The 13,572-nt window shown below is 55.2% G+C and overlaps 1 protein-coding gene across 4 annotated transcripts in view; it reads left to right on the top strand.

The window, feature by feature from the left end:
- Nucleotides 1-2,734: 2,734 nt before the first annotated feature.
- The window catches only part of SH3BP4 (SH3 domain binding protein 4), a 38,426-nt gene continuing 27,588 nt past the window's right edge, over nucleotides 2,735-13,572 (top strand). The window contains exons 1-2 of one of the 4 annotated variants that reach the window (XM_055812509.1): nucleotides 2,735-2,802; nucleotides 8,020-8,196. The gene's annotated coding sequence lies outside the window, so the exon portion shown is untranslated. Of the gene's footprint in view, nucleotides 2,803-2,902; nucleotides 3,022-8,019; nucleotides 8,197-13,572 lie in introns of those variants that run through there. The other 3 variants (XM_055812508.1, XM_055812513.1, XM_055812510.1) reach the window with 3 other exon arrangements.

The raw sequence follows: 13,572 nt of genomic DNA, 5'->3' as shown, positions 1-13,572 counted from the left end.
ATAGGCAAAAGGACAGAGAAAGTCTTGAAATGAACTTTAACATGGAATTCCTGCAAGATTAATTCCCAGTGCTGTATAAAAGCTTGAGCTCATTAGGGCATCCTGTCCGGGTCTAATTACTCACCGGTATCGCTTCCTGGCAGGGGAAACAGGAGTGGCACACGTCCAGAGGTGGGTCCGTGCTGGCATGCCTGCCTCTCTCCCGGCTCTCTGTGGCCACAGAGGGAGTGGAGGGGACAGGCAGGAGGGGCTGGAGCAGGGCAGGGAGGCAGGAGCCCGTGGGCAGCCCACACCAGTGCCTGCTGGAAGGATGCTGGGGGAGCATCTTCTTCCATACCCACAGATCTTGGTCCGTGCCACGTACAGCACCCACTCTGTGACCAAACGCTCCACGGTCCCTTATTGCTCTGAGCTTCTTCCGGGCATTGCAAAACACTTGCAAAATAGGGGGGTGAGACATGGCAGGGATGCTCATCCCTCCACCTGAGGCTCGGCTGGCCCTTCCCGGGCAGCAACGCGCATCGTCAGCGTGGGGAAAGCAGCTCCCAGGACTGGCAGTGGTTGTTGTGCATGAATTGCTGATTTTCAACTAAGCCAACAGTTTGGAGTTCCAGTTCAGTTTTACCGCCTGGAGATGTGGGTTTACCACAGAGGCATCACGAGGCTGCTGAGCTGAAACTCTAGGTGCACGTACGCATCCTCCAGCCCAGCAGCCAGCTCATCGGAAGGGACACTTATGTCCCCAAAGCCACTCAAGGCGCCAGCCTAGGATGATCTAGAGATCTCCACCATCCCTTCTCAAGGCCTCAGCTATGCAGAAAATTAAAATAAGTACGAATAAACTGGGGTTTGAGAGGCAGAGAAAAAAAGTTGGGTCAAACTTAGTTGAGGACAGGAGAGGACAGTGTGACTTACCCCTCACATAAGACTAATTCATTCCAGAGCAAAGCAGGACAATAAATTTTGTGAAACATCAGCTGGCTGGCACGGAAAGCTGTTTTGATAGCGAGATCTGCTACTTTAGTGTTTCTAACATAGAAACTTCTACTGTGACAAGTCATTTTGGACTTTACAGCATCAGAAAGATAGGAAAGCAGACTCAGGATGGAAGAGAGAAATCAATCAGCAGCTCAGACAGTGCTGTTAATGGCAGCTCTGCACAGCACGTGCAGAAGCAGAGGGACAGGAGCACCCTGGTCTGGGCGCCCAGGCTTGGTGCAGACAGGAGCAGCACCCCAGGACCTGCACAGCACCCGCCACCCACACAGGAGCAGCACCCAGCGCAGCTACCCCCCTGTGTTGCCAGCAGCCGGGCATTTGTGGGTGCCACCTGGACCGTTTGCACCAGCAAAGTGCGATGAAAATGCCCCGTTGCAATTAGCAAACCGGGCGATCTGGCTGTGGGGAGCTTCCCTTTGATAAACTCCCAAACCTCCCAAAACAGCAACAGCTCCCGAGAGCACTTTGAAGTGGTTGTACGGCTCGTTTCGTCTGTGCTCACAAAACGAAGCCGGGGAAGGGGCTGGATGAGGCCGGGGAGCCCGGCTGACACCGCGGAGGGGGTTCGGCTGCACCAGGACACGCAGCCCTGCTTGCACCTCACCCTGGCGAAAACCCCGGCCCCTTCTGTGGAACTGGAAGTTTGGGTGCAGGAGGAGCCAGCACCAGGAAGAGGAAATTTAATCATGGGATCCTGATTAAACCCAGGAAAAAACAAAGGGGTGGTGGTGGGGGGAAGAGTGGTGGCTTGCACAGCCCGGACCGTCCTGCGCACAGGACCCGCTTGCCCCGATATTTCTGGCTCAGCTGCCTCTCTCAAGGGTGTTCAAACACGAGCTGGCCACCGTGATGGGACGTGTGGCCACCACCTCTGGCTGCACGTTGCATCCAGTCCCGACCTGCTAGGTTTGTTGCTCCTGGTACCACATTTCCTACCCCAGCCCGGGGTGGGATGCACAATTAGTCGGGGGGGGGGGGGTGGGGGGTAGGGGGTGTGTGGTTAACGAGCACAAAGCCTCGGGTTTGCTTTGGTTGCCAGGGGTTCGGAGTTGCTGCAAGCTTCGAAGCCAGCTTCTCCAACCGTGGCTGCCTCGAGAAATCGTGGTGCGACACTTGTTGCTTTCTCAGGAGGAAAGTTGATTTTCTTTTAGGGTTTTCCTCCTTTTCTGGTTCTTCTTGCAGGAATTGCCATCCCGGGAGAGGTGTACGGGGTGGGGGAGTTGCTCCAGTCCCAGAGGCGGCACAGGGGTGCAGCACAGCGCAGCGAGCTTCGCAGCAAGCACGCACACGGCCCCAAAATGCAAAAATAAAATATAAAAAAATACATAAAATACGGGAATCGCTGCGCCTGCAGGGATCGGGGCTCCAGCACCCCGCTGCCCCTCCTGCCTGGAAGCGGTTTGCACGGGGGGACGGACGCGGGGGGGTTCCTCGGTGTCCGCCCCGAGGCCCGAACGCACACGCGTGTTACACGAGGCCCGCGCCGCCCCCGCACGAGGACGCCCCCCTCCCCCCCCCCCCCATTGCGCAGGGCTGCCCTCGTCCCCCCCCCACGCACACGTGCTTTGCAGATCGATTTCCCCTCCCCCCCGCCGCCCTCCACGCGCGCGGAGCGGCACGCGCCCAACCTCGCACGCGCCCGCCCGCCCCTTCCCACGCGGCCCCTCAACTCCCCCCCCCCGCCCCAAACACCCCCGGCCCGGGCGGCCCCGCCCCCTGACGTCAGCGCGGGCGCGGGGCCGGCGGCGCGCGCGGCCCGTGGCGCGAGCCGGCAGCGGAGCGGAGTCCCGGTGCCGGTGCCAGGTAAGCGCCGCGCTGCCGGCAGGGGCGGGGAGCGGGGGCGGGCACCTATAGCGGGAGCGGCCCCCCCGCCGCCCGCGGCCTCCGCCCGGCGGCCCCCGGTGCCGCCCCGCCGCCGGGGAAAAGTTTGTGGCGGTGGCGCCGGGCGGGCGAGCGGGCGAGCGAGCGAGCGAGCGGAACGGCGGGAGGTGCCGCCCGGGACCGAGCGGCTGCCGGCTCCCGGTGAGCGGCCCGGGCTGTGCGGGGCGGGCGGGCCGTGCCAGCCCTGCGGGGGGCCGGTGCGCGGCGCTGGCCGCGCTCCCTGTGCGGGCGCGCAGTGGGTGCCCGCGGGCGGTGCGTGCGGGAGCCGTGCGGGAGCCGTGCGCGGCGGCCGGCCGGCGTGTGCCGGGGCAGCGAGCGCGCAGCCGCCCGGTGTGCAGCCCCGCGGGCGGAGGCAGGGAAGCCCGGCGGGCGCAGCGGGGGAGCCGCCCGAGCCCCGCTCCCGCTGCCCCGGGGAGCGCCGCTGCGCGGAACTTTGCCGTGCCCCGCAGCGCGCCGGCCGCTGTCGGGGGGCTCCCCCCTGCACCGCGTGTGTGCACCCCGGCCCCGCCAGCCTCTGCCGGCACCGCCGGGAGGGGACGGGGGTGCACATCCCAGGGTCGGCACCCCAGCGCCCGGTGGGGAGCCCCGGGCTGGCGGCGGGGGGCTGGCACCGGGGTGCGCTGCGCGGATGGTGCGCGGGCGTCTCCCGCTGTGTCTGGCCCGTAAACCCGTGGGGGTGGCTTGGAGCTGGGGCTGGCCGAGGCCGGGCTGCCTTGCCTGCCTTTCCTTTCTTATCTCATCAGCCCCGGGTGGGACGTTCCCTGGAAGTTTGGGGAGGTTTTTAGCAGCATTGCACCGGCTGTGCCTGACACTTATTTTCCAGGAGGGTTTGGCCGGCTGGGGATTGCCGGTGTCGCGGGGTCGCTGACCTTTTTGCTCCTTGCTGGCTGCCTGGCCGCGGGGTGTTTTGCAAGCAAGGGACGCTGTTCGAGGCTTGGTTTGCAGCCGTGGCTGCAGCGGGTTGCTCGCGGGACGGTGTTCGGCGGGAGAGGTGGACTCGGGCAGGAGGTGTGTTGTGGGGAGGCACGAAGCGGTGGTGACACATTGCAGCTTCGGGCTCTGGTACTGGGATACCCATTTGGGGTTTTTTTGGGGGTCCCTGGCTATAAAGCTGTTCAGGTGTAAACACCTCAGCCACAAGGGTGCCTCTGTGGTACTTTTACTCGGAGCAACTTTGGTACATAGGGGGACAGTGGTGACCGTGACGCAGTTTTGTGCCTCTGTCCCTGTTGTGGACCCAGGGGTGTAAAGCGGGGTGGGATGCAAGAGGACATGCAAATGCCCAGCACAGCATCCGTGCTCTGGCAGTGGGGATGCTGAGGAAACCCATCACCACCCTGGTTAGCCCTTCCTGGCTAACACCACCTGAGATTTGCAATAATTAATTTATGGCTGCTAATGCAGCTTGGGCAGAAGTTGGAGAGGGGTGCGTGTTGTGTTGACATCTGTGCCTAGGTAGCAAAACGTCCCCCTCCACTCTGGAAGAACTCATCCTTTATTTCCTAGTGCCTGACTGCAGCAATGGGATGCTTAGATTTACCTAAACCCAAAACGGACCCTGATACTGAGAAACATGTCCTCCCGGGACGTCCTGTAGCTCTGAATATTTGCGTCACGTCCCAGCTCTAGCTCCCATGTTACAGTGTTGGTACCAGACCCTGCATGGGTGCCCTCGTTCAACATCTCCAGTAGTGCTTTTTCTCTCCTTTTTCTCTCATTTCTCCTTCTCCCTCACCCTTTCCAGCAGTTAGATGCTTGCCCAGGGTGGCTGTGCTCTTCCTACAGCAAGCTTCAACCGTTGACCCTGGCCGCGAGCAGCAAGGATGCAGTTGCCCGTGATGCTCGCTGGTGCCCCGTGCCATGGACTTGCAGCCTCCACTGAATGCATGTCCTCCTGGGTGGGGATTTTTTGCTGGCAAAGATGCCAGCTTTCCGTACATGTATTTCCAAAATAACTCCAGTCGGGCTGTGGAAGAGAGTGTGCTTTTCAAAAATAGCAGTGTTGTTACTTTTAATCAAATAAAGTCTGAGCGGCGCGGTGCTGTGTGGAGTGATTGCAGCCATTGCTTGCCTCTGTGCTTGACATCCTAATTATGTTTTCATTTTAATGAGAGGAAAACTATTTGTGAAGCAAAATATTTATTTTAGCCTGGTGGGGTTGTTCAGAAGAGCTTGTATCTATGTTAAGGAGGTGGTTTAGACACTGCATTTTTTTAAATGAGAAAAACATTTAAATATGGCAAGAAGCTTTTCATCACAGAAGCTTGTCTGCGCAAAGGGAGCTAGCAGCTGTAGAGGTCAGGACATGAAGGGGAATTTGCATCCTCCTTAGTCGTCTTATTTTCAAGAGGTCTGAAAGTTGCATTGCCTTCTGGTTTGGTGGGTGGATTTCTGATGGCAGCTTGAACAGAAATGAATGCAAATAACCTCACTTCAGAGTCTCTCAACCTTAGGTTTGGCACCTGCCTGTTTTCTCCGTTCCAAAATTCATTTTGAAAAAACCTGAGCTTTGCAGACTGCCCTGGAAGCTCCTCAGGAGATGGTAAGGAGGTGCAATGGGTTTCCAGCAGGTCAGAGGTTTGTTGTCCCTGCAGAGATTGTACTTTGGGTTGGCAGGGTTGGCTGTGATGCTGCTCAACCAAGGTGTCTGGGCATGCAGCAGCATCACGCAGCGGGGCCCGTGGTGGTGGAGGGCTTCCCTGAGCAGAGGGGATGGCAGCTCTTGGAGGAGTTTTGTAGCCAGAAGTTGACTTCCCCAGTGATGAGCCAGGTTTGAAGGAGGGGGATCAACCTGCTGGAAGATGTATTTGTGCTTATTAATGTATATACCTTGCAATACATACAGCAAAATGTTCTTCAGCGTTTCACCCTTGCAGGGTTTTTGGTCTGGTTTGCTCTTAAAAGTTGCTTGGTCGGGACCTCTTGGAGGTGATGGGAGAGGGGCACACATCAGTTTTCATAGGTGGCTTCGGTAGCATCGTGCACATGTCACTGTGGATGCTAAACAGCGTGCTCCTCGTGTTGTGGTAATACCCCAGGCCTGGTGCCAGGCTGGTGGGTTTGTTGCAGGGGTTTTTACGTAGGCTTGCAAGGGACAGCCTGGGGTGGGGGGTGAAGGCTGCAGCGAGGTGTTTATCAAGAGCGGTGTGCGGCTGCAAAGCTGGGTGCTGTCTGGGGTGCCCGGCCCTCGCTGTGGCATGGCAGGCATCTCCGCTGTCAGCGCTGGCTGATGGACCCGTCCAGGCTGCTCCCTGAAATTTGCAGAATGAGATTTCAGCTTAAAACCCACAAAACGAGTCCCCCATCATTTCACACAGCGCCTGAGCTCCAGCATCAGGGTGCGCTCCTGGTCCCCGCGCGAGCAGAGGATGCTTTGCTTTTGCTCGCTTCTTGCAAGCACAGCACGAACAATCCCGGCATTAACCCTGCCGAGGGGCCAGCGTTTGGGCACAGGGCTGTGATTGTTAGAGGATGTCAAAAGCGCTGTGCCAGCCTTGGCTGGGGCAGGGAGCGTGTGGACCTCTCGGGGCTGGCACAGGGTAAAACCTGCCGCCCACCACAGGCATGACTTGGGAGCGAACCCAGGAGGGGCAGCCGAAACTCTGGCTCCGATTTCTCTCCCTAAAGGACCCGAACGAGAGGTGTGGGGATGCAGGGACGGCCTTTCTTCTTAATTATGAAGCTGCAGGGTTTATTAACTTCAAAAGTGAGAACTGCAGCCTGAGCTCACTTTGTGGCCATAAATAATGTTTGTTTTTTAAAAATAAAAAAGGAGAAAGCACTTGCAGGACCTGTAACTGTGGCTGATGGGGAGCAGGTCCTCCAGTGGGCACATGCATGTCCTGGCAAGCCCCTTTCTTTCCAGCGCAGAGCCTTGGCTTTCTAAACGAGGCGGAGAGACTTGCTCCCAGCAGGTCAGATGGTCGCATCTGGGTTTCATTTAATGCTCGAATGATGTCCTAGTTCCAGTAACACTGCAACCATCCGCAGAGCCACGCTGAGGGATAATTTTGGAGGATACCTGTGGCATCTGTGCCCTCCCGTGGTCCTTAATTTCTCTCAGCGGTCCTTGGAGTCGAGTGAGTTCAGTGTATTTCTGCTTCCGTGGGCTCACAACGAAAAGCGTGGGAGTATGGAGAGGGACGTGTACCCATGGTTCGCAGCAACAGGAGGATGCAGGAGCACATCAAAACGGTTTGCTGCTCGGGGCAGTTTGCAGGTCCAGCAGGCAGCCACGCTCCCCTGTGCGTCTTGACGGTGTTCCCAGGGTAAAGTTAGTTTTTAATGAGTCAGAGAGCCAATTGTAAATCTTCCCACTCTTTCGTCCTTATCCTTGGATTCACGTTTTTTTCCCTCTGCTAGGAAGATGGACAGTTTGGGTGGATTGCATGTTTTTTGAAGAAATCACTGGTGTCCCACAAGCAGCACCTACTGTCTTTAATCCTGTTTTTTGGTGGAAACCTGGCACTGTCTATGGGCTGGCCAGTCTGCTGCTCCTCCATTATGAACCCCTTGGCCAGTGCCCCCCACCCAAGATATTTCTATTTTTAACCTGCTGATTTCATTTGGGTTTGTGCAAGGGTTTATTTCTGGTGACAAGAGGTAGTCATTCCCAGCTGGTGTATCAGCGGGCTGCTGGGGAGCGTAACGCTTTCATTACCGATAGAAGAAAACGAATTGCAAGTCCTAGGGCTAAATGTTCCTGCGTGCTCCTACGCGAATAGGTGCTCCTGCTCTGCCGGGGCGAGGTGTTGCTTCAGACCCATCAGCAGGAAGGCGGTGCACGTTGCATCCCATCTCCTCTTTGCCGGCGACACCTTGGCTGACGCACGCTGTCTGCATGTGCGGATGATGGATGTGAAAGCAACTTCATAGCCTCAAACCTGTATATATTAAAAGGCAAAGGCAGAAGGTGGCTCAGTGATATTTTTTTTTTTTTTTTTTTTCCTCTCGTCTGTGTTTCTTCACGGTTCTGATGCTTTTGCACAGATTGGAGGCACAGTAATGCCTGTCTGGTTTGCAGTCCTGTTCAATGACAGGAGGAAAGTTGCAATAGTAGTAATAATAATGATAATAAAAATAAAACTAAAAAAGATGATGATGATGATGTGAAAGCCTTTCCGCCTTTCCTTTTCACAGCTCTCTGCGGGCTCTGAAATTGCTTCCTCTGCCCCCTCTCCTGCCTCACGGGAGGGTTGGCCTGGGGAGCATCCCATCATTTTCAAGAAGGGAGATCGCTGCCACGAAGCAAAACCAGATGTTTTCTAGCTGACTCCAGAAAACACCCTTTCAACACGGCAAGGAAACAAGGCTGTGGTATGTAGTTGTTAGGCTGGGTTGCTCGTCTCACACTGCAAATGAGCCCCATGCAAAGTTACTGCTTCCCTCTCCCCAGCTCTCTCTCCAGGGACAAATCCAGCAGCCGCCCTTCTCCCTTCATGCCTGGCCAGCCTGACTGTGCCCGCATTAAGTGCTTTAGGTCATCTTTCTAGGGGGAAGGCATTTGCTTGGTGTGTGGCCTCGTTTGAACGACGCTGGCTGTTTCCTTAGGAACAGAAAAGGCTTTTTTGGAGTTGAACAATGGTGCGTCCCCGGCTCGGTCAGTGGAGAAAAGCGAGGCAGGAGATGTTTTACAGTCGCTGCTGCCGTTAGCTTGCCAGCGAGCTCAGCGAGGGTGCTGCTGGCTTCATTGCCAGTTGTAGTGGTTCTCTGTGATGGTGACCCACGGCATGTCCTGCTCAGGGCTGCCAGCCTGGTGGCGTTGCACCCGAGAAATGTTGGGGCTGGCCGGGGCAGTACGAGCTGTGTGACGGTGAGTTAGGAGGGTTGAATTTGGAGGAAGGCCAGGGGTGGGTTCGGTTGGACCTCTTGGCTGCGGGTTGGTGTCGGTGCAGATGTGGCTTCAGCAAGCACTGGGGCTGGCTGGAGCATCCGTCGGTGCGCTCAGCGCGGTGGGAGAAGATGCTGGAGTTGTCTGTCAGAAGACACCTACGCCAGGTAAAGGGTGGAGGAAGGGAGCGAAAAAGAGCAGAAATTTGAATAAATAACGTGGTGGTTGCACAGGGAGTTGAGATCAAAGTCTCCCAGGTCTCTCAGGCCTCCGGGAGTAAAAATAGTCTGTTTGAGCTCGGGTTGTGTCTTTGTGGGAGACGTTAAAGCTTTCACTCCTGTGTTACTCCCTGCTGCTGAGCCGTCGTCTTCATTCGCATCCGTTCCCAGAGCAGCCGGGGGAGATGCTGGGTCCCTCGGCGCAAGGGCTACCGCAGCTATAATTAAACAAAGAGAAACTTTTTATTTTTTTGTGACTGATCCAGCTTCCGGAAAATGGCAGCTAGCTGAAGGGAGGGAAACAAAACAAGCCTTCGCCTGGCCAGAAAATGCGTCCTCACCTCTGTGGCATTTCCTTGCTTTCTTTCCCCCCTCGCCAGCCTCCCTCCCTAGCCCCTCGCATCCTGACTGCCGCATTGAAAACCTGCCATCAGATTAGCTGCGCCGGGGTGGGGTTGCTCTCCGCCGGCATGAGCATGAGAAGCGTTTCCCAGCCGGCAGCGTGCATGCAAACCGAGCCTTGGAAATTGCTCTTCTGTCTCCCCGAAGCACTGTGCCTCCTGTCCCAAACGTCTCCGCGCTTTTTTTACCCCCTTGCTCACAAAAAACACCATTAGTGTTTTTTGCTGCGCGTGTGGCTGCACCTTTGGTGCAGATTGAGCTATTAAAGTCCGTGAGAAAGCAGTGAATAGTTCCCAGTGCATGTGGCCTGGGAGCAACCAGTCCTTGCAATTCATAAGCTTTGGAATTGGGGGGGGGAGGGGGAGGGGGGTGTCCAGAAAAAAAAAAAAAAGATGCACAAGTGCATCCTGCAAAAAAAGGAGAAGGAGGCGGGGGGGCATCCTGCAAAAGGAGGAGGAGATGTGAGGGGCTGTACTCAGCAAAAGAAGATGAGGTGGGGGGCACATCCTGCAAAAGAGGAGGAGATAGTGGGGGTGCATCCCGCAGCTTGTCTTCCAGGGCACTGGCTCCTCCTTGGCTATGGATGCTGTTGGCTGCAAATTTATTGGAGCAGCCTCTGGATGAGTGGTGGTACTCTGTAGGCACTAATCCCACGTCTGCTCGGATAGAGGAGGACAAGTAGGTTTTTTGGGGAATGGAGATGAAAGCAGGGTCCCTGGCAACATGGTGGATTGTTTCTTTGGGTGTTTTTTTTTTAATTCTGGTGGTGTGTGATTCGTCTTTTTGTAATACCAGCTTCCTGGGACGTGTCGTCTTTCCAGTGCTTTGCGGCAGCTGTCCTGCTTGTCGGGGAGCAAAACAGCAGCGGCCACAAAGCAAGCCTTTCTTTTGGTCTTCACGAGCATTTTGCTTGGTTATCTCTGGGCAGGGCTGCGGACAAAGTATTTACTGTCCCTGGGAGATGGCGATTACCTCGTCAGCAAAAAGGATAGCTCATGCTGCTGGCTCTGGCCTTGACCAGGTTATCATCCTAAGAGTTACGGGCAGTGTTGCTGGTTTCCCAGAGTTTATTGTGCCTGCTTTGTGCCGGGCTGGGGGAAAGATGCTCTGGGACTGGGACATCGGGGTGGTGGGTCCCCTCCCGGGCATCCATCTGATGCAGCCTTGCCTGAGACAGACTCTCCACACTGAGTCTGTCCTGAAGGTTTGGGGGTTTTCTGGGGGGTTTGGGTTTTGTTGGTTGGGGTTTTCCGTAAGCTGCTCAGAGTCAGCAGACGCTGCTGAGAAACACCTCGGTGCCACCAGTGAGTGCTTCCAAGTAATCTTTTCCATCTCTCCTGCTGCTCCCGAGGTGTGGCCTGTGCTCCCTAGAGAGAGCTGGAGCTGCTCTGGAGCGGTGTGCCTGAAAGTTAATTGCTGCCGAAAAACGCTTTAATTAACTCAATTAGCCAGACAGTCCATCTGGACTCTTGCAGCGCCTGGTAAGGTTCTGTGGAACGAGGTCGCAGCTCCACTCTGGTGACAGGGACAGGTACACTGACTTGCTCGGGTCCCAGGGGAACACGCTGTGCTCTCCAGCGCATCCCAGCTCTCGGACCTGCAGGGAATGGGAGGTGTTTTTCCAGGACATGCGTAAAAATTGACACGGAGCATAGATCCCAAATGTTTTCGAGGGGTGTGCATGCCGTTCCACGCTGGCCCGGGGTGTGGGCGCGGCTGGCACTGCACATGGCATTGCACTAGTTGCAGCGCAGCTGCCTTGCGGTGCCGGCTGATTTGGGGACCGTATGAGAGCATCCTTTTGCCAGCGCCTGAAATTATCTAGCAGAGAAAAATCCTGTTGCAAGGCTGTGCCTGAAATCCCTTGAACCAAGGAGTTTGAAGGCTACTGAGCTTCTCAATCTCTGCTTCAGCTGCTGGGTGAGCGGGCTTGGCTCCTCTGCCTGAGTTTTAGCACCTTGCCCTGCAGCGGGACAGCCCTGCGGCTCCTCGGAGGTGCGACTGGCCAGAGCAGCTGGTGCCTCTCCAGCTCCTGCTCTGCCTATTAATAGGAGCTATTAAAACGTTCACCAAATCCAGGATGCAGGACATGACCAGGCATGGAAACAGTGAGCAAAAAAAGCCTTAGCCTAGCACGCTGTTTGAGCAGAGGAATGCAGGGCCCTGCAGCAGGGATTTGGGGAGGGCGAGTGTTTAACCCCCTCTCTGCAATTGCCCTGCAGCGGGGCTGACCTTTCCGTCCCGGCTTTACCTCTGTGTGTTGACCTCTGTTTTAAACCCGTGCCTTACAGGCATCCCTGGGGAAAGCTGCTTGCTGTCCTGCTGCCAGTTTTCCTGCTACCTGGCTATGATGGGAGACCCCAGCGCAGGCAGGCAGAGATGCATCCTTTAGGTAATGGAGAGGGATGCATGTCCTAAAGGGTTTAGGTACCAGCAGATAACGCTGGGGGAAACTGAGGCACGGAACATCAGTGCTGCCTGGGCTCATGCAGAGGTACAGTCTGAGGGTTGAACCGTGGTCTCTGCAGTCATGGTGCCCATGCCTCCAAAAATGGGCTCTGAAATCACTTCAAACGTGCGTGGGAGGGGGCAAGGGGAGGAGGAGATCACTCTGCCCAGATTGCCCTGCAGTCAGGCAGGATAAAAGGAATAAAAATATTTGCAGTTTGGCCTAATTTTTAAGGGATTGTGACCAGAAAGCGGTGATGCTGGCACTGCATCAGATGGTCCTCTGGCTTGGAGGGGGAAGGGGAGATTGCTTTGGGAAAGGGCAGGTGGTTCCTGGCTTAGAGCTGCTTTAAGGCAATTCCGCTTGTGAAAGCAGGGCAGAGGGGCAGAGGGTAATTCTCTGTGGGGAGGCTGGCAGGCGGAGGTGATGCTGCCGGTCACGGCAGGGATGTTTCTGTGCAGAGCATCATCCTTTGAGCTGAGCATCCATTGCCTGGCGCTGTGAGTCCTGCCTGGGTGGCCAGGGCAGGTCCCAGCTCATCCCTGGGTCCCAGGCAGTGCAAAGGCAGAGGAGTCCAAGCATCAGCCTCATTTCTTTCTCCTCTGGATGGGATATGTGAGAACCATTCAGACCTTGGGGTCTGAGCCTAACCATTATCATTCCTACGTAGTGCTGCAAACGCTTCTGCCTCCCTTTTGCCATAAAGTTGTCATCCCTCTTCCTGCACAGAAAAATGTGAGTAATGTTAGAGAAATTTGGGATGAGGCCCAGCAAACAATCGGATATCCAGCTAAGCACATCTCTGACTTCTGAACTAAAAGCTCCCGAATGAGTAACACAGCAGAAGAAGCAGCAGATTTTGAGGGATTATATTTTCTGTTGATGCTCTGCTTTCTCTCTCTTGAAACTTCAGTCTGCAAAACTTGGAAATGGCTTTTTTTAGATCGCCTTTGTATATTTGTGTTATGCTGAAGTACTAACACATTGTTAATTGTCCTGTTGAAAACAAAACTGACAGTAGTAAGCACTAAATTTAAAAAAAAAAATAAATAATGCCAGCTGTCTTGTGAATGCACATGATGTGCTTTGGTCTTTACATGGGCTGTAAATGTTGTTTACTGGGATTGTGCATTGGGGAAAAAAAGGCTGAATTCAGCCTAAAAGTGGAGAGTTGGGAGGCTAAAATGCCAGTGGATGTTGCCCTTGGTAGTAATGGGTGGCAGTGGCTGTCCCTCTTCTGATTTTCTTTTCTTCTTCTGGACAGGGCCAAAAAAGTTTCCATCTCTTTCCTGTTGATTGAGTACTTAGGTCATTCTTCTAAATATAAATCTGTCCTAGCGCGTCAGCTGTGCCTGGGATTTCACTTCTTTTATGTGTCACTTCAAGCAAGTTTTAATTAAACAAACAAACAAACAAGAAAAAGACACCCATCTGCATTGGGTTGATATTTAGGCTCTCTTTTTCCCATCAAGAGCGTGTCTGATTCTGGCTGGACCCTGGCCCTTTGACAGCAAAGATCTGTAGGCTGTGTGTGGGCAACAGCTGGTTATGCTGGAGAGCATCCCTCAGCTCCTGGAAAGCTCTCGCTGCCTCCTCTGCTTCTGCTTGCAGAGCTGCCCCATCACTGGCACTGAGATCTGCCACACTTCTGGATGCGAGTGGTGTTGAGATATGGAAGAACTTGATCCTACAGAGAAGAAAATCTGGGGTGTTGCCGTGAAAGATGCTGAGAAAAGGAGACGTTGTCTAGGTGAGGTGGTGAAGGTGACCATGGATGGTGCCCTGGTGTGTTG

This window comes from Falco peregrinus, chromosome 8 (assembly GCF_023634155.1).
Source record: "Falco peregrinus isolate bFalPer1 chromosome 8, bFalPer1.pri, whole genome shotgun sequence".
In the NCBI taxonomy this organism is placed as follows: domain Eukaryota; kingdom Metazoa; phylum Chordata; class Aves; order Falconiformes; family Falconidae; genus Falco; species Falco peregrinus.
Note: the sequence above shows the minus strand (reverse complement) of the source record. Positions and strands in the feature narration are given on the sequence as shown.